Consider the following 22,044-nt stretch of genomic DNA (forward strand, 5'->3'; position numbering starts at 1 on the left):
GCTTGCCACCTCAAAACCTCCTTCAAACACACGGCGGTTCCTTGTTTGTCATACATTATGTAAGAAGAAGTATCTAACGAGTTGAGTGCTGATGAGGAGGGCAGGACTACCTGAATTCTTATCTCCAAGGAATATTTCCTAAAAAAACTAATTTTCCATGTTCTTTGGATCCACTTGCATATTTTTCCTTCGAGGCCTTTGATAGTTGGGTAGTCCATGAATAGGTGGGCTAGATCTTCACTAGCCAACTTGCAACCCAAGCATCGATCTGACCCAATCCCTCTCTCCTGAATCTTCACCCCCGTCGGTAGAGCACCCCAAATTACCTTCCATAAAAAACCTTCATGTGCTGCGGAACCTTTAGCTTCCATATGTTCTCCATTCCTTGCTCCCAGCTTTCCTCCGGCCATTGTTTTTTCCATAGCTTGTAAAGGGGGCTAGACCAATTCTTCTTATGCATCATTGTCTGATAAATGCTTTTAGGATGGAGTTTCCATAAGAGACTGCTTCCGGGTTATTTCTAGGCATTCCAATCAAACTCCGAATCACAGATTGGCATCACTAAATTGTTAAGCTCTTTCATCACTTTGTGGACAAGCAAGACCGCCAAGCTATTAAGTTGGTACTGGGTCACCAGAAGGTCAATGGTTTTCCAACGCTTGTTGTCACTGTCCCTAAAGTGCCCAAGTCGCTTTAGACCCTTATTATTCAGCTTCCTGGCTGTCTGAATCCAATAGGGAGTTTGTGACGGATCTACAACTTTGGAAATCCAGGGGGACCAATGCAAAATGGAGTTCTTGAAGTATCTGGCTTCTTCCCCCCACTTTAAGACTCATGCTGCTCTATTGCATTTTCTTACCAATTCTCCTGAGCTGCCCCCCAGTCTTAGGGTAGACCACGCCTAGGCTAACACTTTGTCATGAACCTCCAACCCTCTCCACTTTCCACCTTTCGGGCCAAGTTTAGCTGCTTCTATCATATCTCTGATCATGTGTAAGGTGCAACGGAATAAATGTTTGCGCTTTGCTCAAGATGAGTGCTCCGAATTGTGCTCAAGGTTCCTTTTGTTCTTATGGAAGGTAGAGCCTTCCGTTTTTAATGAGTGAATGCTATGATCACAAACAAAGTGAATGGACACTGTGCGTGAAAGTGTATGAGACTGAGAGAGAGAGAGAGAGAGAGAGAGAGAGAGAGAGAGCGAAGAGAAATACGATACCAGAGACGTTGTAAAACCCTCTCCGAAGGCCCCACTCTTGTCGGCGAGAGTGGTCTACTTATGATTGCACAAATTGGTACAAACTGAATGCATGTGACTGATGCAAGTCTAGGCTATGCCGGCGATGATGATGGTGATGACGAGATCGACACTAGGGTTGAAATCTGCAATCTTGTATCTACTGTGCAAAAACGCTATGGGTTGAAATCTGCGGCTAGTCCAAAAACGTTGATTTTGGGGGCTGTTTCTGAAGGTCTTTGTCGCTGAAATTCTGTAGGTTTAGGGCTGGAAAATTAAGGTTCTTGGGACTGAAAACTGAGGTTTCTTCCGTGCTGAATCTGCTACTCTTTAGGGCTGAATCTGCTATGACCAAAAATGCTAATCATGGAGGGTTCTACTGGCAATGGCTGAATCTGCTGGCAAACTGAGGTTTCTTCCGGGCTGAATCTGCTACTCTTTAGGGCTGAATCTTCTATGACCGAAAACGCTAATCATGGTGGGTTTTGTTGGCAATGGCAGGGCTGAAAACACTGGTGTTTGCAGGCTTCTGAAAACGCTAGGCTTGGGCTTACTTGCGGTGAGGATCTACTAATGCAAAAACGTTATGGCAAGGGACTTTCCGACGATGATCCAAATGCTGAAAACGCAATGCTGATGCAGATCTAGGCGATGGTGCTTGATGGAGAAAACGCTAGAGGGATGGTTCTTCTTGCTTGGAGGAGGAAACCGCCAAGAGGTCTTGCTAACTGTTGAGCTTGGCTCATGTTGCCTCTTCTGCCATTTAGTGCTAGTTTAGGTTTGCTTATATACAAACTTACTCAATTTGCCCTACCTACTTTCCAACAAAAGTCACTTCAAAATAATAAGTGAAAAATGTCAAAAATAGGTAAAATAGGCTAAATGCACTAGAAAATTGCTAGTGATGGAATCTGATTGGAATCTGATAGTCATGTTGTGTTCAACTGGAGGATATGCATCTACTCTAAGTGCCTGGGCATGCACGGTCTGCGAACAGACTCACAAAAGTGCCAGAACACTCCTAAATCTGGACTGACGGAACCCTTGTCGTGCTGTAGCTTGTCCACGGACACATAGGGTTGGATGTGTCACATGACATTCCCTCTTTTTCAAAGTGAGGTACTGGTACTGAACTGTATGGTGTCAAGGGAGATCGCCAATAGCATCCGGAATCCTGGAAGGGACTCTTCGCCGGCCCACTCGGATGTGTGGGTCGTGCGGTACTTGAACTTCATAAAGGTCTGCACTTGCTTCTTTGGGCCGCGCCGAAAGTGACACAAAGTCTTCTGTGGCTCCTTCAATGCTTCAACTTCGTCTAGAGTTGTGCTTCTTTCTTCTTCAAGAATCTCCACGACTAAAAATTCATGAAACCACTTCCAACACAAAAACATGAACATAGCCATTCCATGTAAAGTGAGTGGAAAAAATCTCGTCTTCCTCAAAGACTGTGCATGCAATGTAGATGAACAAAGAGACGGAGTGCCAAACCGTTCACCACACACACGCAAACAATGAGATCGAATCTTTCTCTTCTGATCTAAAGGATTCAACTGTGGCAATTCACAATGGAAATGCCCATGCTCTTTCTACAAATGTGTCATGCCAAGGAAGAGACATGAATTGTGACTTTCTTGAATGCATACTTTTCAGCTTTTCATGAAAAATCCGCATACGTTCGTGCTCATTCATGAGTGAAACGTGCTCAACGTACAATATGTCGTGCCTAGGAAAAGGGATCACATAAAGACGATGACTAAAATACAGGAAATGATCACGAATGAAACACTTGAACAATGCGTGCTTATCAATCATGCGAACACATAATACTTCCTGTGAGGGTTCTTTGGACCTAGGCTCAAGAGCCAAGATCGCTTCTTCCTGCATGATCGAATCATCCTGGGGGGGGGTTTTCTTTGGACCTCGACTCGAAAGCCAAGATCGGTTCTTCGTGATTGATCGAATCTACAACGAGGTTAGCTTCGCTAGAAAAAGCATCCACTAACACATCATCCTTATGAACAATCACATTGTCTTCATGCAAATCATCATGCTTGTGAGAAATCACATCTTGATCATACAAATCATTATGCTTGTGGGAAATCATATCTTGATCATGCAAATCATCATGCTCATCATTATCATCCAAATCATCATGCTTATCATTGTCAATCAAATCATCATCATGCAAATCATTGTCATTCAAAGCATCTTGCTTCTCCCAATCATGCAAATCCTGTGTGGCATGCTTTGGAGAAGAAGAGACTGAGAGTGTCTCTGTCTCCTGAATCTCTTGCATCTGTGACGGCACTTGAGAAAAGAGTCGGAAGAACTCTTGCATGCGTCGCTCGCTCTGTTCTTGTCTTGCCTTTCTTTCTGCTTCTCTTTCTGTTTTGTCTTCTACGTGCCTGCGATCCATTTCTGCTTTTCTTTCTTTGTGTCTGCGATTCATTTTTGCCATTCTTTCTGCATTTCTTGCTTCGCGTTCTAACTTCCTTTCCAGAAACATCTGGTCTAAAGCCTCCATAGAAGTTAGTGCAATTCTTGACGTAGATGGGAAAGGGGGAGGGTCGGAAAAACCTCCTGGTGGGGAAAATTCTTCTTCGCCTATCTCATGCTCATCACCTCCAAGCGAAGTATCCATTCCGCTTCGAGTGATGACCATTCTGAAGTCGTGGGTTCTTGTGGGTTCTTGTGGTCTTGGGTTCTTAAGTTCACGAGGAACTTGGGTTCTTGTGGGTCTTGATTCTTGGGTGCTTGAGGGTCTTGAGGTTCTTAAGGTTCTTGACGTTTTCTTTCGCTTGCAAACCGTGTTTGAGAAGGATCTTCTCTTCACCCGAGTTCTACTCCTTTCTGCAGGCGCACCCCTCGACGGCCTTGCGCTCACACCAAGGTTGATTTTTCCCACCTCACGTCGATTGGGCGGCCGCTAAGTGCACGGTCCGCTCTCAATGAGTGAAAAGAGGCACAAGGGGAGGCTGGACAAGCCCTTCTTTCTTAGGTTTCCTGTCACTCTTCAAAAACACGATTAGGAATCGACACGCCCAAGTGAACTTGGGTTCGTGCGACCTCAACAAGCAAAACAAAATTATGTGGTTCTTGTGGTTCTTTCCTCGAGTGATACAAAACACTTCCAAAGCTCTAATACCAATGTAAGGTGCAGCGGAATAAATGTTTGCGCTGTGCTCAAGATGAGTGCTCCGAACTGTGCTCAAGGTTCCTTTTGTTCTTATGGAAGGTAGAGCGTTCGGTTCTTAATGAGAGAATGCTATGATCACAAACAAAGTGAATGGACACTGTGCGTGAAAGAGTATGAGACTGAGAGATAGAGAGAGAAGAGAAATACGACACCAGAGATGTTGTAAAACCCTCTTCCGAAGGCCCCACTCTCGTTGGCGACAATATTCTACTTATGATTGCACAAACTGGTACAAACTGAATGCATGTGACTAATGCAAGTCTAGGCTATGTCGGCGATGACGATGGTGATGACGAGACCGACACTAGGGCTGAAATCTGCAATCTTGTATCTGCTGTCCAAAAACGCTATGGGCTGAAATCTGCGGCTAGTCCAAAAATGCTGATTTTGGGGGCTGTTTCTGAAGGTCTTTGTCTGAAATTCTTCATGTTTAGGGCTGGAAAACTGAGGTTCTTGGGGCTGAAAACTGAGGTTTCTTCCGGGCTGAATCTGCTACTCTTTAGGGCTTAATCTCCTATGACCAAAAACGCTAATCATGGGGGGTTCTGCTGGCGATGGCAAGGCTGAAAACGCTGGTGTTTGCACGCTGCTGAAAACGCTAGGCTTGGGCTTGCTTGCGGTGAGGATCTGCTAATGCAAAAACTCTAAGGCAAGGGACTTTTCGGCGATTATCCAAATGCTGAAAACGCAATGCTGATGCACATCTAGGCGATGGTGCTTGATGGAGAAAACGCCAGAGGGATGGTTCTTCTTGCTTGGAGGGGGAAACCACCAAGGGGTCTTGCTGCGAAGTTGCCTGTTGAGCTTGGTTCTTGTTGCCTCATCTGCCATTTAGTGCTAGTCTAGTTTTGCTTACATACAAACTTACTCAATTTGCCCTACCTACTTTCCAACAAAAATCACTTAAAAATAATAAGTGAAAATGTCAAAATAAGGTAAAATAGGCTAAATGCACTAGAAAATTGCTAGTGATGGGATTTGACTGGAATCTGATGGTCATGCTGTGTGCAACCGAAGGATGTGCATCTACTCTAAGTGCCTAGGCATGCACGGTTTGCAAACAGACTCCCAAAAGTTCCAGAACACTCCTAAATCTGGACTGACTGGACTGACGGAACCCTTGTCGTGTTGTAGCTTGTCCATGGACACATAGAATCGGATGTGTCACGTGACATCATGACAGCCCAGACTTATCCTATTTAGCCAAGGAAACAACAAATTTGGCGCAACAAGCTTCTGCATGGGCCACAGGGTTGAGAATTCCGAGGCCTCCTTGATTCACCGGCCGAGCAACTGATTCCCAACGGGCCCATTGCCATGGCTTGGAGGATTTTGTGTTGTTTTTTCATAAAAACCTTTTTACTGGTTTTAAGAACTCTTTTCAATGACACTTAGCCATCTTGAGAAGCGGGTTATTGAAGGCAATATAAGGAATCATAAAGGCATTCATCACTTTTATCCGACTTGGGAATGGGAGAAGAGCATACTCTCACCTACTCATTTTTGTTTTGATATTTTCAAGCACTCACTCAAATATTTGCTTGTTACGGCCACCCCCAAGGGGGCTCCCAGATGTCTGAAGATATTCCCTTTTGTGACAATCTCCCCTGACCAGACAGAAGGGTCAAATGAGTCTTTTTCGATAGGGAGATCAGCCTTGACTTCTCTATATTACACTGGGACCCCAAAGCTACTGAGAATATTTGTACAATCTCCAAAGCTTTTCTGATGACTTGGGGGAACGCCTTCAAGAAGAGGAGAGAATCGTCTGCAAAAAGTTTTGCTAGGAGTTGGCTATTTCTTGGTAAAGCAAGGCCTTGCAACTCCCCTCATTCCGCATTAGCTTCGAGCGTCGTGATTAAAGGATGTGATCCTATGGAAAAAAGCAGAGGGGCCAGAGGGAATCCCTGCTTATTAATAGACCTTTTGACCTCAAAAGAGCCCACAATTCTATCGTTGAATAGGAGCTCTGACTGGCTTCCAGTCCCCAGTACACGTACCAACCGATATAGATGAGGCTCAAAGCCCAGAGCTTCCATGACGGCTTCTATATATGTCCATGTTATTCTGTCATAAGCCATGAGAAAGAGAGATAGCGAGAGCGAGATCGAGAGAGAGAGAAAGAGAGATAGGGTACGTAGAGAGAGAAAAATAGAGAAATAGAGAGTGATATAGAGAGAGAGAGAGAGAGAGCCAAAGAAATAGAGAGAGAGAGAGAGCCAGAGATAGAGGTAGAGAAAGAGAGAGAATTAACTAGAGATAGCTACGGAGATGGATAGAGAGAGAGAGAGAGATAGTAGTAGATAGAGAAAGTCGGCGTGAAAGAGTTAGCTTGGCTGACCAATTGTGTGAAAAGGACAGAAACTCTCTCTATCTCTCTCGCTCTCCCTCTAGAAGAAACTATGGAACATGCATTGTCATGTACACCTGGGAGAGCACATATGTGTCTACCCATATAGGATTTGACCAAAAAGATGAGATTTTGACCCGGTGGTCCTGATCTCCGTACACCTCTCGACCGAGGTGTGCGGAGATCAGGCAAGGCTAGAGAATGCGAGGTAGTTTACATGGTGAGGAGTAACATGGACATATATAGAAGCCGTCATGGAAGCTTCCAACTGCAGCAGAATGCACTCCTGCTTTGTAACAATTGTGTATTCAATGCCCACCATTGCTACCAAGATGTTATCGTAAATGGATCTTCCATTGATGAATCCATGTTGATGGGGAGAGATGATCTTGGTTAAGTAAGGGGGCTAGTCTGAGGGCTACTGCTTTAGCTATAAATTTGTATGCCACCGACATCATCGTTATAGGGTGCCAATGTTTCAATTGAGAACAATAGATCTGTTTTGGGATGGGTTTGATAAGCCCTCTCTTTACACTTACCTCTAACGAATCTTCGACCATAGCTTTATTGGCCAACCTTGTGATAGGGGCCTTGAGATCATCCCAAAATTCTCTATAGAATTCCACCGTCATCCCATCCCAACCAGGGGACTTTTCCTTGCCAAGGGCTTGCAATGCTAGTGAAAATTTGTCTTCGGAGAATGCCCATTCCAAGCTATTAGCTTCTGAGTGGGGAATTTCCTTCTTGACACTCTGAAGTAAGCTCCCTCTGGCTTCTTCCACTTCTTGGGATTGGATCTCTGGCCATCCGATGATTTGACTAAGATATCTCAACATCAGACCAACCATCTCATCCTGGTTATAAACTGTTGTCCCTTTCTCATCATAGAGCGAGCGGACGTGGCCCTGGCTCTTGATTTTCAAAGCCCTAAAAAACTAAGCTTGATTAGAGGCTTCAGGTTGAAGAAAAGTCTCCCTGGAGAGAAGCCTTACCTTTATGATATCTTCTAAGTGCTCATTAGCAAGGTTAGATTTGGCTTCGAGCCATCGTTTGTGCTCCTCCTTAGTAGCATGCCTATTGGCTTTTATGGAGGTAAGCAATTGTACCTCCGTTGTAAGATGTAGAAGGTGTACCTCCCTAGCTTTCTTGATTTGGGGGCCCGAGGTTTTAATTGCTTTCTGGATGCTCCGAGAAAAGAGGTCCCATGCATTGTGTTTATTGAGGTCGACATCTTTTTTGAGCTTACCCAGTGCTTTCTTGGTTAGATTCCTGAAAAGAGGATCTTTGAATAGGTGTGCCCCTGTTACTAACAGTTTTTCTCACCTCTTGGGGTATGCTCCTCCCCTTTATTCTTCTTAAAATGTATGTGCAGGGGAATGTGATCCAAAAGGCTTTTTGTTGGGACTACCTTCATCTCCATCAACGACGGTATCCAGACAACTTGGTGTGAGCAATAGCATCTGTCCAGCCTGAAGGCAATGCGGGCATACTAGAGGCTTGTGTAGGTGAAACCATGCGTGTTGTTCCATGGGCCGACTTCCCATAAGTCGATCATTGCCCACTTTTCACACAAACTTTTCCATTTAGACCTTTCTGAGCCAGCCAACTTACTGGAGGATCCTGTTCTATCCGTGCTCTTTTGTACAATATTGAAGTCGCCAACCAATAGCCACTCCCCTTCAATAGGAGTATCTCTAAGATGCATCCATAGTTTAGCTCTATCTTTTGCATTGCAAGGGCCATACACATTCACAATGGTGAAGGGATGACCTTCCCATCTGATTCTAATCCCCAGGATTCTGTTGGATGGGTGGTTAAGATCCAACTTCGGCTCCAATTCTCTGTCCCCAATGCTGAGGACGCCACTGAAACCGTTACTTCCTTCTCCATAGAATACTAGTTTCTTTCCTAGCACCTTCTTTCTCTTGCTATGGGCTCTAAGTGGTGTTCTTGGATGGCCTAGCAATTTATTGTCTTCTCCTTTTTTACTTCCTCCCAGAATAGGGTACTCTTCTTACGGGGTTTCAACCCCTTTACGTTCCAAGATTGGATAGTGAGAGACTCCATCACTAATGAGGGGTTCATTGGGATAGAGGAATGAATTATTTAGCATCCGAATCATCCCCCCCCCCCCCCCCCCCCCCCCCCTCTCTCCTTGGTCTCAGGAGAATCTGGGGGTTCTAAGTCACGGAATTTCTTTTCTTGCAGTGCTGCAAATGGGTTGTGCAGTGGGACAATGAACCCCCCTCCTTTCAAAGGGGTGGAGGATGGATTAGATCCTTTCACCTCAAGTGTTCTCACGACTTGAAGCACTTTGGCGTCTCTTGCCACTACCTTCACTCTTTTGGCTCTTTTCATACCAGGGACTTGGACAACCGTCATCATTGTCACTGTCATAAATTTCAGGGTAGCAGCGGGAGTAATGATCCTATTATTATTGCCTGCACCTTCGAAAGTTCGTTGTATGGGAATCGATTCCTCCACAATATTTTCCTACATCTTAATATCCATTTTGTCACATACCATACCTCCTTTATCCTTCCTTGCATTTGTCTCTTCGTTACTACCTCCTTGCTTCTCCAGCCCTTCCATCGGGGATTCCATTTTACTGGGGGCATGTGCTGCCGGAGCTGCAGTATCATTAGACTTCAAAGGGCAATCTTTGGCGAAGTGTCCAAAGTTGTTGCATTCAGAACCAAAGCTTAGTGAAATAGTAACAAGCCCAGCTCCGACATTGATAACCATGCTCTTAGGTGGCGTTTTAGACACATCCCAGCCTATACAAACCCTATTTGAGGTTCTGCCAAACCCTCTCTTGCTAGGTATAAATAAGGGAGTGCCCAGTTGGGTAGAAAGCATCCTGAGATTTTCCCACAGCCAACTAAGCAGTCCCACAAACTCAACCCAGACCGGATGAAACCCTTGTAGAGATTCCGCTGAGTCGAGCACTGGCTCCCAAGGCACCACACAAACTGTAGTCCTATTAAATACTAGGGGCCCTTTGTCAAGGATCTTTTCCACATTGGAGGCCTCTTTGAATCTCACTGAACAAAACCCTTTAGCTAGGTAAAAAGTACTTTCAACTGCTCCTCCATGACCAAGAATTTGAGGACCCTGAAGCCATTGAATCATCTCAAACCTGTTCGGGATTCTTCCACTGAACCCAAATACAAGTGTTAGCTTAGCTTGCCTGGCTAGCTGTTTTTTTATAAGTGTTGGTGGAATCTCCACAGTAATAGCCTCGGAAACCTCCACCTGCTGTGGCAAAGACTTTTTCAAAGCAGAAAATGCTCGATCTGCCAACCCGTCTTCTACCAGCCCCCTGTATTCTGTTTGGGAGCAAGTTCTTTTGTTGTTGTTAGGGCCGGATTCAATCATTTGGTTGACTTCCATGAGCTCTTGCTGAACTCTAGCTCTTGTATTCTGTAGTTTTTCGATATCTCCTTCACTTGACATCCCTTCTGCTGAGCCCTTTCCATAATCCTTAGAGTTAGGCCCCTTGAGTATGCTAGCAAAAGAAATATTTGTTCTGCAAGTAGCTGTCACAAAAATACGGAAGCGTAAACTGACGTTCAATTGCACTTCAAATACTCAAGAGAATTAGAGGGAGCGAGAAAACTTGACACTTCATTGGGGACCAGAAGATGGGCTGGTCCCCCCCCCATAAAGAGAATATCTTTATTACTACGGAGAATCTTTACAAGCACAGGAACGGGGCATACGCCCGTCCTCTATTCTTTCTTCTGTTTTGTTCTGACTACTAACTGAGAAAGTGTTTCCACTTTCTTTCTGCTTAGGGGATTTCCCCTATTCTGCGAGACTGGTTGGAAGCTCTCGAAAAGAGAGTCTATCTTCCAAAACAACTCATCGGAAGCTCTCGCAGAGGAGAGTCCATCTTTCGTTATGTGTTGCCTTCATGCTCATTCATTCATGCATCGAACACAAAAGAGAAACAAGCAAAATGCACACGCACATGCTTAATGTAATTTTCTGCACATAACCTGAAATTCTTACTTGTGCACACCCCTACGCTAAAAAAGAGGTCTTCTTCGCGATGCAATCGCACCAAACTTGATGTAGGCTTAGGACAAGGAGAGAGAAGAGAATTTCTATGGCTGATCTGCTAAAAACAGCCCTAATCGAGGTGATTAGGGGCTGAAAACAGAGAATTACAGCAGCCGCACTCTGCTAAGAGAGCGTCTACGGCAGCTTCTCGCGATGAAACTTCACCAGAAGGTGTCTATGACTGTGAGATCCCTTGTTCTTGACAATGGGAGCACAAGGCTACCACATATGTCGCAAGGGGCTGCTCTCAAGCTTCAATGGAGGGCTCCACCGCGTAGAGCACGCTCACATTAGGGGGGGGTAGGTGCACTGCCAGCCCTGAAAATGGGGGAGGGGGGCTCCTAAATAGCCATCAGGGAGAGGGGGCGCTAGGAAGAGAGAGAGGGTGAGAGTGAGAGTGAGAGAGAGTTAGCTTGCATTGGTAAGTGTGCCACTTGGCACACTTACTTTAAAAACTTAAAAACCATTCAACTTTTGACTTTAAAAACTTCTAGCTCATTAATTTAAAAAAATGTGCAACTAACTAACAACTGCTACCAATGATTCTTTTATGAGAACACCAAAGGTCTGCCGGCGCAATGCCGCACTTGCACTGCACCGCCTTTACCTGTTCACACTTGTCCGGCCGCCTGCCCGGGCACGGACCGTTAAATTTAATTTTACAAAACTTACCCTAAGGCTTTATTAGCTTTATTAGCCTTAGGGTCACTGTTCTAAGGACCCCATCTCATTCATGTGCTTGTACTGACGCGCGTATTTTTCCTGAGCCTAAAATCTGAGGCTACTGCTTACCCCTTTCTAAAGACCCGATTTCCCAATCACTAGGGCTTCAGGGTAATTTCTGCTAAGGTCCCTCTGAGGTGTTCTCGCCCGCATTTAGGCTCACCTGAGGCCTTAGAACTGCTAGGTCTATTCTGGTGTGCACACAACTAATTAGATAATTCTTTTCTCGTAAATAAATTAATTATTTACAAAGTCTGACTTAGTTACATCCCTCTTGGTTCTAAACAGTTGACCTCAACTGTAGAGCGTCAACATAACTGTGCAAGATGTCAGGGTAGTCCTTGAGATCGGACTCAGTCATCCACTTTGCATCTAAAGGAGTGTAATTCTTGAACTTGACTAAATACTTTCGATGTAGACTCCCCGACTTGAGTTGTCTCTCCGAGTGGTGTATTATCTGTTCAGGTTGAAGGATTTCCTCAGTCTCTTCAACTTCTGGAGGATCTTCTTGTACGGGCGCCACTGGAGGAGGTCCAACATAGGGTCGGAGGAGACTGACATGAAAAGCATTATGGATTCGCCAATTATAAGGTAAATCCAATCTGAAAGTCACATCATTGACTTTATCTGTAATTTTGAAAGGGCCGTAGAATCTATGGGAAAGTTTGACAAATTTCCCTTTGCCGACCCGCTTTTTCAATCTAGCTTTCTCAAACCGAAGCAAGACATATTGTCCTTTTTCAAGATTGAGATTCCTTCTGTGCTTGTCTGCTTTTCTCTTCTGTTGCTCTTGAGTACGAAGAATCACTTGCTTTACTTGTTGATGTGCAATATCAATATTGCGCATGAATTCATCTGCGGCGAAGATGTTTTCTTTGGTCACCATAATAGGAAGTAAGAGTGGCTTCCCGTAAATAATTTCGAAGGGGGCTTTACCAGTTGAGGAATGTATGGTATTATTATACGCAAACTCAACTATTGGTAAGTACTGTTCCCATTCGGATTGTCGTTCCGAAACATAGCACTTGAGGAGATCTAAAACTGTGGCATTAGCGATTTCGCTTTACCATCTGTTTGAGGGTGATAAGCTGATGAAAAATCAAGCTTAGTTCCCAAGTTTTCAAACAATGCCTGCCAAAATAGACTAGTCATGCGGGGATCTCTATCGCTGACAATAGTCTTTGGCAATCCATGGTGTTTAAAAATCTGAGCTAGAAATATTCTAGCCATGTGATCAGCTTTGATCGTCTTTTTTACTGGAAGAAAATGTGCTTGCTTACTGAACCTGTCTACTATAGTCCAGATTGCATCATTTCCATTCTTGGATCTAGGAAGATCCGTAATAAAATCCATGGCAATACTTTCCCATGGCGTGTTAAGCACAGGGAGCGGCTGAAGCTTGCCATAAACTTTATGTCTGTCATATTTCACTTTTTGGCATACTAAACACTCACGTACATGTTTTTCAATGTCCGCACGGAGTGTTGGCCAAAAGAAATACCTTTCGAGGGCACTAGTGGTGGAAGCAATTCCCCGATGCCCGGCATAAGGAGAATTATGTGCTTCAACCATCACCTTTTGTCGTAAGGGCTGAGCTATGCATATTGCTTGTTGACGATAGAGTGTATTATCCCTGACACAATAAGGTGGCTTTGAATGACCAGCTTGAAGATCTGCCCAAATTGTGGCGAAGTCTGGATCTTGAGGATACATCTCGCTGAGAGATTCTAGTTCCTCATGATAAATTGTTGTTAGTGCAGTGATCTTTGGACACCTGGAGAGAGCATCTGCAACTGCATTCTTTGTTCCAGAAGTGTGTAAAATCTGAAAATGAAACATTGAAAGAAAGTTGGCCCATCTCATCTGCTTTTGTGATAACTTTCTCTGTGTGAGAAAGTAGCGAAGACTTTGATGATCTGTCTTGATAATAAAATCAGCTCCTAATAGATAGTGTTTCCAAATGGAAAGAGCATGAATTACTGCCATTTGCTCTTTTTTGTATATGGAGACATGCAACTCTGCATCTTTAAGGCGCCGACTTTCATAGGCTATCGCGTGACCCTCTTGGTTCAAAACTACTCCTACACAATCTCCAGATGCATCGCAGTATACCTCGAAAGGTTTGCGAAGATCAGGGACGGTGAGAACAGGTCCGTGACTGAGTAGATACTTAAGCTTTTCGAAAGCTTGTTTTTGTCTAGACCCCGAATGGAATGGAATCCGCTTCTTTGTCAGGTCATGGAGGGGACCTGCTATCGCGGCAAAAGCTCGAATGAAACGCCGATAATAAGAACAGAGGCCAAGCAAACTTCGTACATCATGTACTGTAGTTGGCGTAGGCCATTCTACAACTGCTTGAATCTCACCAGGGTCCATTCTCACCTGGTTGTGAGATACTATATGGCCCAAATAGTGGATTTCTTTTAGAAAGAACTCACTCTTCTTAGCATTCACAAATAATTTGTGTTTGCGTAATTCTTCAAACACTAAGGCGAGATGCTTATAGTGTTCGTCTTCCGTCTTTGAGAAGATTAAGACGTCATCAAAGAAAACGCCTGTAAAGCTTCTGTATGAGTGGAAGATTCTATCCATCATTCTGTTGAATGTAGCTGGTGCATTAGTGAGCCCAAAAGGCATCACTAGAAATTCATACAACCCGAAGGTTGTTCTAAATGAAGTCTTATGCACATCCTGAGGAGCTATGCGGATTTGATGATAACCGCTCTTCAAGTCTATACGAGTAAAGACACTGGCTCCTTGTAATTTATCAAGAATGTCGTCAATCCGAGGGATTGGAAATCGATTCTTGATTGTGATCTTGTTTAGAGATCTATAGTCTATGCACATGCGGAATGTGCCATCCTTTTTCTGTACTAGCAAGACAGGTGAACAATATGGAGAAGTACTAGGCCTTATTAAGCACTTCTCCAAAAGTTCGTTAACCTGCTTGAGAATTTCCTCTTGCTGCATTAGACTAACTCGATAAGGGGGCTGATTTGAAGGAGAACTTCCTGGGATCAAATCAATTGTATGATCCTCAGGTCGCGAAGGTGGGAGTTCATTTGGAAGTTCATCTGCAAAACAATCTTTATATCTTTCTATTAACTTAATTCTTTTTTGCTCTAAAGAGGAAGAAAGTTGTGAAACAGACACATCTCTCTCTCTTGCAAAAATCAAGTACGCTGAAACACACTTTTTCATTTCTTTCTTGATGGCATCATGATTGGCGATAGGAATACGCCAATCACCTGCATCTGCAAGTACAAGATACTCCTTTCCTTTATGAGCAAAAGATAAGGTTTTCTGAACATAGTCAGGAATGGGATGCATCTTGTAGTGCCAAGGCATTCCCAAGATAACATCGCATCCTTCAAGTGAAGCTAGTAAGAAAGACTCTTGATCCTTGTAGTCGTCGACCTTTAGATTCAACTTCCCTATGATTGGAGTAGAGTTTGAGTTTTGCCCTTTGAAAGCAGATTGCGCTTGAATAGAGACTCCGAAACGATTGGGCTGCAAGTTCAGGTCATCAGCTAGCTTGGTAGAGATGAAGTTGTCTGTACTACCAGGGTCAAACAAAATAAGAGCCCGCTGGTTGTTGATACTACCCCATGCTTTGAGAAGAGCTCTTTCTTTTCCATCCTTGGTTGTATTTCCCTGTACATCTGGGACTGCATTGGAAGAGGGTGGTTGTGGAGGTTTGGTTGGACAGTCACCCTTCATATGACCAACTTGTCCGCACTTGAAGCATCTTCCTTCACTAATGTAGGTTCGCAACTCAGCAGGAGAGAGATATCTCCCTTTCTTGGGCTGATTTGGCTTTGCTTCTACTTCGGAGGCGGTTCTTTTCTTCTTTTGAGAAGAAGTAGAAGAGGTAGGCTGCTCATGGAGATCCTTCTGCTTGGCATGGTAAGTGCTTTGCTCCATCTTCCTGGGAGTGCCCTTGTCATGTATTCCATCAGCTATGCGGGCTGATTCCATAAGTATCTGCAAGTTACCTCGAGGGTAAAGCTTCATAGCCTTTTGCAAGGCTTCATGCAAACCTGCTTCAAACTTGCGCATCTTCTCCGAATCGTCAATCTTCTTGAAAGGAGTGACTTTCAAGAGAACGTCCCAAAACCTATCCACATAGCGTGGAACAGTTTCGTTCTCTGATTGTGAAAGTCGATCCCATTCTTTCTTTACCTCTTCCTCATAGTCTGGAGGAAGGAACTGTGCGTAGAACTCCTTCTTGAAAGCGGTCCAATCTTGGGGTTTGCGATCTTCCAGGATAAGGGTTTACCACCAATTGCTGGCGGTGCCTTTCAGGTACAAACTAAAATGGCGAAGCTTGGATCTTTCTTTAAAATTCCCTTCAGCAAATGCAACTTCAAATTGGCGGATGAAAGCCAAAGCTTTGTCATTATCACGCCGTCCATTGTAGGTGTCAAATTTCACATCTCTATCTCCCGACTTGAATGTTTTCTGCCTGTGGTGCTTCTTCTTATGGTGCTCCTTCTTTCTATGCTTAGACTCCTTGGGGACAGGAGTCCTTTCCCTTGAATGTACTTCTTGCTGCGATGGATCGTCGAGAAACATGTCTTCCGGAGAAACTATGTCTTCCAGATCCTTCATGAAAGAGAACTGAGGGGAATCGGGGGGATCCTGCTCTTGAACTTTTGGATTAAACTGCACATGACGTTCTGGAGATTTCTTCTACCTCTCGTGCATGCGGGAAGTTCCAATCAAAGGATCTTTTCTTGATTGTGGCGCATTTGGGTTCTGCGGAATTTCTCCCGACCCCATCGGCATTTTCTCCTTCCCTTTTTCAAGAGTATGGAGAATCTTTTGGACTTCTTGATGGGAGAGAGCTTTCTGCAACTCTTCCACCTGCTGTTGAAGGAGAGAGAACTCTATCTCGCGTCCTCCCATTTCTGCAGTCTGCCAAGAGTCGTCAATCCCTTCAGGAAGAGAGAGAGGACCTTGCTCTGATACCACTGTCACAAAAATACGGAAGCATAAACTGACGTTTAATTGCACTTCAAATACTCAAGAGAATTAGAGGGAGCGAGAAAACTTGACACTTCATTGGGGACCAGAAGATGGGCTGGTCCCCCCCCATAAAGAGAATATCTTTATTACTAAGGGAGAATCTTTACAAGCACAAGAACGGGGCATACGCCCGTCCTCTATTCTTTCTTCTGTTTTGTTCTGACTACTGACTGAGAAAGTGTTTCCACTTTCTTTCTGCTTAGGGGATTTCCCCTATTCTGCGAGACTGGTTGGAAGCTCTCGAAAAGAGAGTCTATCTTCCAAAACAGCTCATCGGAAGCTCTCGCAGTGGAGAGTCCATCTTTCGTTATGTGTTGCCTTCATGCTCATTCATTCATGCATAGAACACAAAAGAGAAACAAGCAAAATGCACACGCACATGCTTGCTGTAATTTTCTGCACATAACTTGAAATTCTTACCTGTGCACACCCCTACGCTGAAACAGAGGTCTTCTTCGCGATGGAATTGCACCAAACTTGATGTAGGCTTAGGACAAGGAGAGAGAAGAGAATTTCTATGGCTGATCTGCTGAAAACAGCCCTAATCGAGGTGATTAGGGGCTGAAAACAGAGAATTACAGCAGCCGCACTCTGGTAAGAGAGCGTCTACGGCAGCTTCTCGCGATGAAACTTCACCAGAAGGTGTCTATGACTGTGAGATCCCTTGTTCTTGACAATGGGAGCACAAGGCTACCACATATGTCGCAAGGGGCTGCTCTCAAGCTTCAATGGAGGGCTCCACCGCGTAGAGCACGCTCACATTAGGGGGGGGTAGGTGCACTGCCAGCCCTGAAAATGGGGGAGGGGGGCTCCTAAATAGCCATCAGGGAGAGGGGGCGCTAGGAAGAGAGAGAGGGTGAGAGTGAGAGTGAGAGAGAGTTAGTTTGCATTGGTAAGTGTGCCACTTGGCACACTTACTTTAAAAACTTAAAAACCATTCAACTTTTGACTTTAGAAACTTCTAGCTCATTAATTTAAAAAAATGTGCAACTAACTAACAACTGCTACCAATGATTCTTTTATGAGAACACCAAAGGTCTGCCGGTGCAATGCCGCACTTGCACTGCACCGCCTTTACCTGTTCACACTTGTCCGGCCGCCTGCCCGGGCACGGACTGTTAAATTTAATTTTACAAAACTTACCCTAAGGCTTTATTAGCTTTATTAGCCTTAGGGTCATTGTTCTAAGGACCCCATCTCATTCATGTGCTTGTACTGACGCGCGTATTTTTCCTGAGCCTCAAATCTGAGGCTACTGCTTACCCCTTTCTGAAGACCCGATTTCCCAATCAGTAGGGCTTCAGGGTAATTTCTACTAAGGTCCCTCTGAGGTGTTCTAGCCCGCATTTAGGCTCACCTGAGGCCTTAGAACTGCTAGGTCTATTCTGGTGTGCACACAACTAATTAGATAATTCTTTTCTCGTAAATAAATTAATTATTTACAAAGTCTGACTTAGTTATAGTAGCAGATGCACTTGACACCTTATTTACGTTCGTATAGTGGGACCCTGAGGAACCCCGTCTTTGAGGGTTTTTACCTCGAATTTGAACCCTTGCACTGATCGCATTATCTCTCTTGTTTCCTCATAGGGAAATTTTCTATTCGGGATATTTTTATCCTCTTTCATGGTTGAAGCCTTTGGCAAGTTGGGGCTCGACATTTCCGCATCATACATCGGTCTCAAGACCGAGCCACCGCCTACATCAATTGGCACGGCTAACTCCATTTCGGATATTTTATCGGCCGCTAACATCTGTGAAAATTTGACAATATCCTCACTTGCGACACCATAGCGTCGAGTTCCATTATCAAGTATTGCAAACTTATAACCCTTGATTAAGCTCAAGAACTTGAAGGCAAACAGGCTCTATCAAACAAGTAATGATCTCCTCCCCTTTTAGACAAAAATCGCAAGGAAACGAAAAGGTAATAATCGCTTGCTTGATTTAAACTCAAGGCTGGATACTGTGCAAACTTTGAGAAGGAAAGTGATAATCGCTAACTTAGAACACCGAAAAAAGAAAAAAAACATAGGCATGCGCTAGTAATCGCGATTATTGTCAAGGAGATAATAATCGTAGAAATTGCTTAATCATCGTGATTATGCGCGATGCCTCTTAGTAGCGACAGAAGGCATTATTGCTCAACCCAAAATGGAGGGCATATATCAGCAACCATATAGCAGTGCTAGAGAGTGCAGGAAGGAGCGGAAGGCAAGTATCGCCAGCACCTGCAGTACCAAGCACCCCGTTACCTAGCGTTTTTTTCCTCAACAACCAATGTTTTCAGCCACCCACCCAGTGTTTTACCCTCAGCAAATAAGCAATTTCAGCCTTAGACCATCAGCATTTTCATATCTCAGCCATCGTCATTATCAATGTTTGCAGATTGCAGGTCAGCATCATTAGTGTTTTCTAGATTTTAGTCTTTAGACTCACAGTACCATGCATCCTTCACAAGCATCATCAAGCATCTCAGCATCTAGAAGCATTGTATCAACATTTGTGCAATCTAAGAAAATATCTCTCTAGCAATAGAGAGAGGGGCCCTTAGAGAGGGGTTTGGGACCCCATATGGTGTTGATCCTCTCTCTCTCTCTCTCTCTCTCTCTCTCTCTCTCTCTCTCTCTCTCTCTCTCTCTCTCTCTCTCTCTCTCTCTCTAGTGTAACCTGCATCATCGCATAACCTGCTGCACCCCCCCTCGCGTAGCCTACAGTACCCTCCACTCGCGCAACTTGCACCCCCCCTCACGCTGCGCATCCGCTCCCCCCCGCCTGCTGTTGTGACAGCGCGCCCAACTTCCCCCCCCTCTCCCCCCTTTCAGCCCGCAAGTACATACACACGGAAAAATTCAAAAACTCAGAGTCTCGGCTTTTCCGGATTTTTCGAATTTTTGAATTTTCAAAATCCTGCATTTTTCAGACCTGCAGGGATTTTTACAAGGAATTTGGAAACTGCAGAACTCACAGAAATTGCAAATTGACACGTACAGAAAGCAAATATATGCCATGTAGGCTGAATGTGGAAACACATGTATGCATAATGCGGTGCGTATAGGTTGCTCTCTCCTCTCTCTTAGAAAGTGAAACAAATAAGGCAAGAAAGATGGCGGCGCACTACATGGTCACAAGCAAGAGGATGACAGCCATTGAAAGGGAGTTGAAAGAATGCAAAGCCCACATGGATGAGTGGAAAAAAGAGAAGAATTTAATTCTTGAATGGAAAAAGAGGGAGGAACAGGCGAGGGAACTAGAACGCAAGGAGTTCCGAGATGAAATTCAAGCTTTAAAAGGTAGCATCTCAGCCCTTCGGAAGGAAGTCGATGAAACCAAAGAGGGAGGACGCCTTGAAGATGGAGAAATTCAGCCATCAATGATCGATGAGCTAAATAGTATACGAGCACAAGTCAAAGAAATAAAGGAGGAAGGAGAAAAGAAGACCTCATGGGTGGAGGTTCTCTCCAAAACGCAAAAGAAGATGGATGAGGCTGATAAATGGATTGAAGTTGTCAAGAAGGGAAAGGGCGAGGAAATTCCGACTACACCCGACATCATCAACAAGACACTAGAAGAGGGACAATGAAGAAGGGTACCCGGCCTAAAAGATTCAGATAAGGTGGACCAAGAGGTGAAGAGCCTCATGTCCATGATGGGGGGTGGAGAAGCCCTCGCACACACAAGCTTGGAGAGTGGGCAAGAAGAGTGAAGGTAATGGGGAGAGTTCAAAAGAACGGGCTCTCATTTTGCGCTTTCCCTCCATGGAAGAAAAAAAAGACTTCTTAAAGAAGAGGCCAACCCTCAAGAAAACAGGTATCTTTTTAGGAGATGATCTTACGCTCTCATAGCTTGCACATATGAGAGAGGGCATGCCAAAGATTATAGCAGCAAGGGAGAAGGAAAAGTTCGCTTTCTACAGAAATGGACGAGTAGTGATTACAAAGCACCGGTCTACATGACGGTGCGAGACCTATGGGACCACTCTCAGGATGGCGGTTTGGAACTGTAATGGTTCGTATAGACTTGATGTGGGGCCTTTGAGGACAGCTTCAGAGACAGAGACATTGTTTTCTACTCAGAGACTCATCAGGCTCCAGGATAGTTGATTCCGCATATATCAGGATACAGATGGGAGACAGCTTGTCGGACATGCACCAGATCTGCGCATGGGACTAGAGGATCAGGAGGTGTAGAAGTTCTTTTCAGAGAGGAGCTCCAACCACAACTGCACATAGTTCGGAGAGATGATCAAGCCAGATACTTGTGGGTGAGGCTGAGGGTAGAGACTGGACGTTTCTTGTACATCGCCACATGCTATTTTCCTCCCAACACTTCAGTATATGCTTCACCCAGAGGACAGTCTTCTTACTCTGTACTTGATGATGATATCTCGGAGTTCTCCAGAGATGGAGACATCATACTCCTGGGGGATTTCAATGCCCGTACAGGCAGCTCACAGACAGTCTTCTATCACACCTCAGAGGAGATGCTTAGAGAGCTAGAGCCAGAGGAGATGGGACTTGAGAGATGCTCACACGACAGAGAGCATATAGAGTATGGGAGATACCTGAGGGAGATGACGACTACTCACAGTTTAGCCATACTGAATGGCTTACCGACTTTCCCATTGTCTACGGGTTTTACTTGTTTTCCACATAGACATGGGTCCAGCACTGTAGACTATGTTCTGACACATCCGAGCTTTATCTCTCACATTCAGGATTTCACAGTGGGGCCCAGGCCTGTAGGGATAGCAGTAGATCATGCACTTTTGACATTATCAGTCTCCTTTGAGTACAATACATCTCAGGCCTCACGGGGTGGTAGACATCCACACTATAATTTTACACCAGAGACTGACTCAGTCTATGCAGAGGAGATACGTAGGCTTTTATGCACATTAGAGCCAGTATACACAGTGGAGAAGATCACGTCTATGCTGACAGTGACATTACATGGGGCAGCAAGACAGAGGCATACCCACACACTCAGCCTGGTCAGAGACGTCGTTCTGGGCACATGCCTCAGAACAGCTGGTATGATGAGGAGTGTCCACAGAGGAGATCTCAGATACAGCGGGAGCTTTCATTGGGAGTGATCACCTATAGACACTCTCGTATTGCTACATGACGACTAGTGCGACGGAAGAAGCGAGCTTTCTTGGTCCAGATGGAGCAAGATTTATATCAGCTCTTCCTTAGTAGAGATTCAGGAGAGGCTTGGCATCTATTCCATGAGCAGTCTCCCCCACCAGTGATTACTTCTACAGAGATATGGGGACAGTATGCAGCATCTTTATACATTGTATACCTGGACAACCACCACTACCAGATGCACCACAGCCATGTCTGGCTACGAGCACCTTCTTTACCACTGAGATGGTAAAGGAGGCCATTGACAGGATGAAGACCAGACGGCCACAGGATCATGAGGGTTTGGTAGCTGAGCACA

Source organism: Adiantum capillus-veneris, chromosome 27 (genome assembly GCF_014529385.1).
Source record: "Adiantum capillus-veneris isolate H3 chromosome 27, ASM1452938v2, whole genome shotgun sequence".
NCBI lineage: Eukaryota > Viridiplantae > Streptophyta > Polypodiopsida > Polypodiales > Pteridaceae > Adiantum > Adiantum capillus-veneris.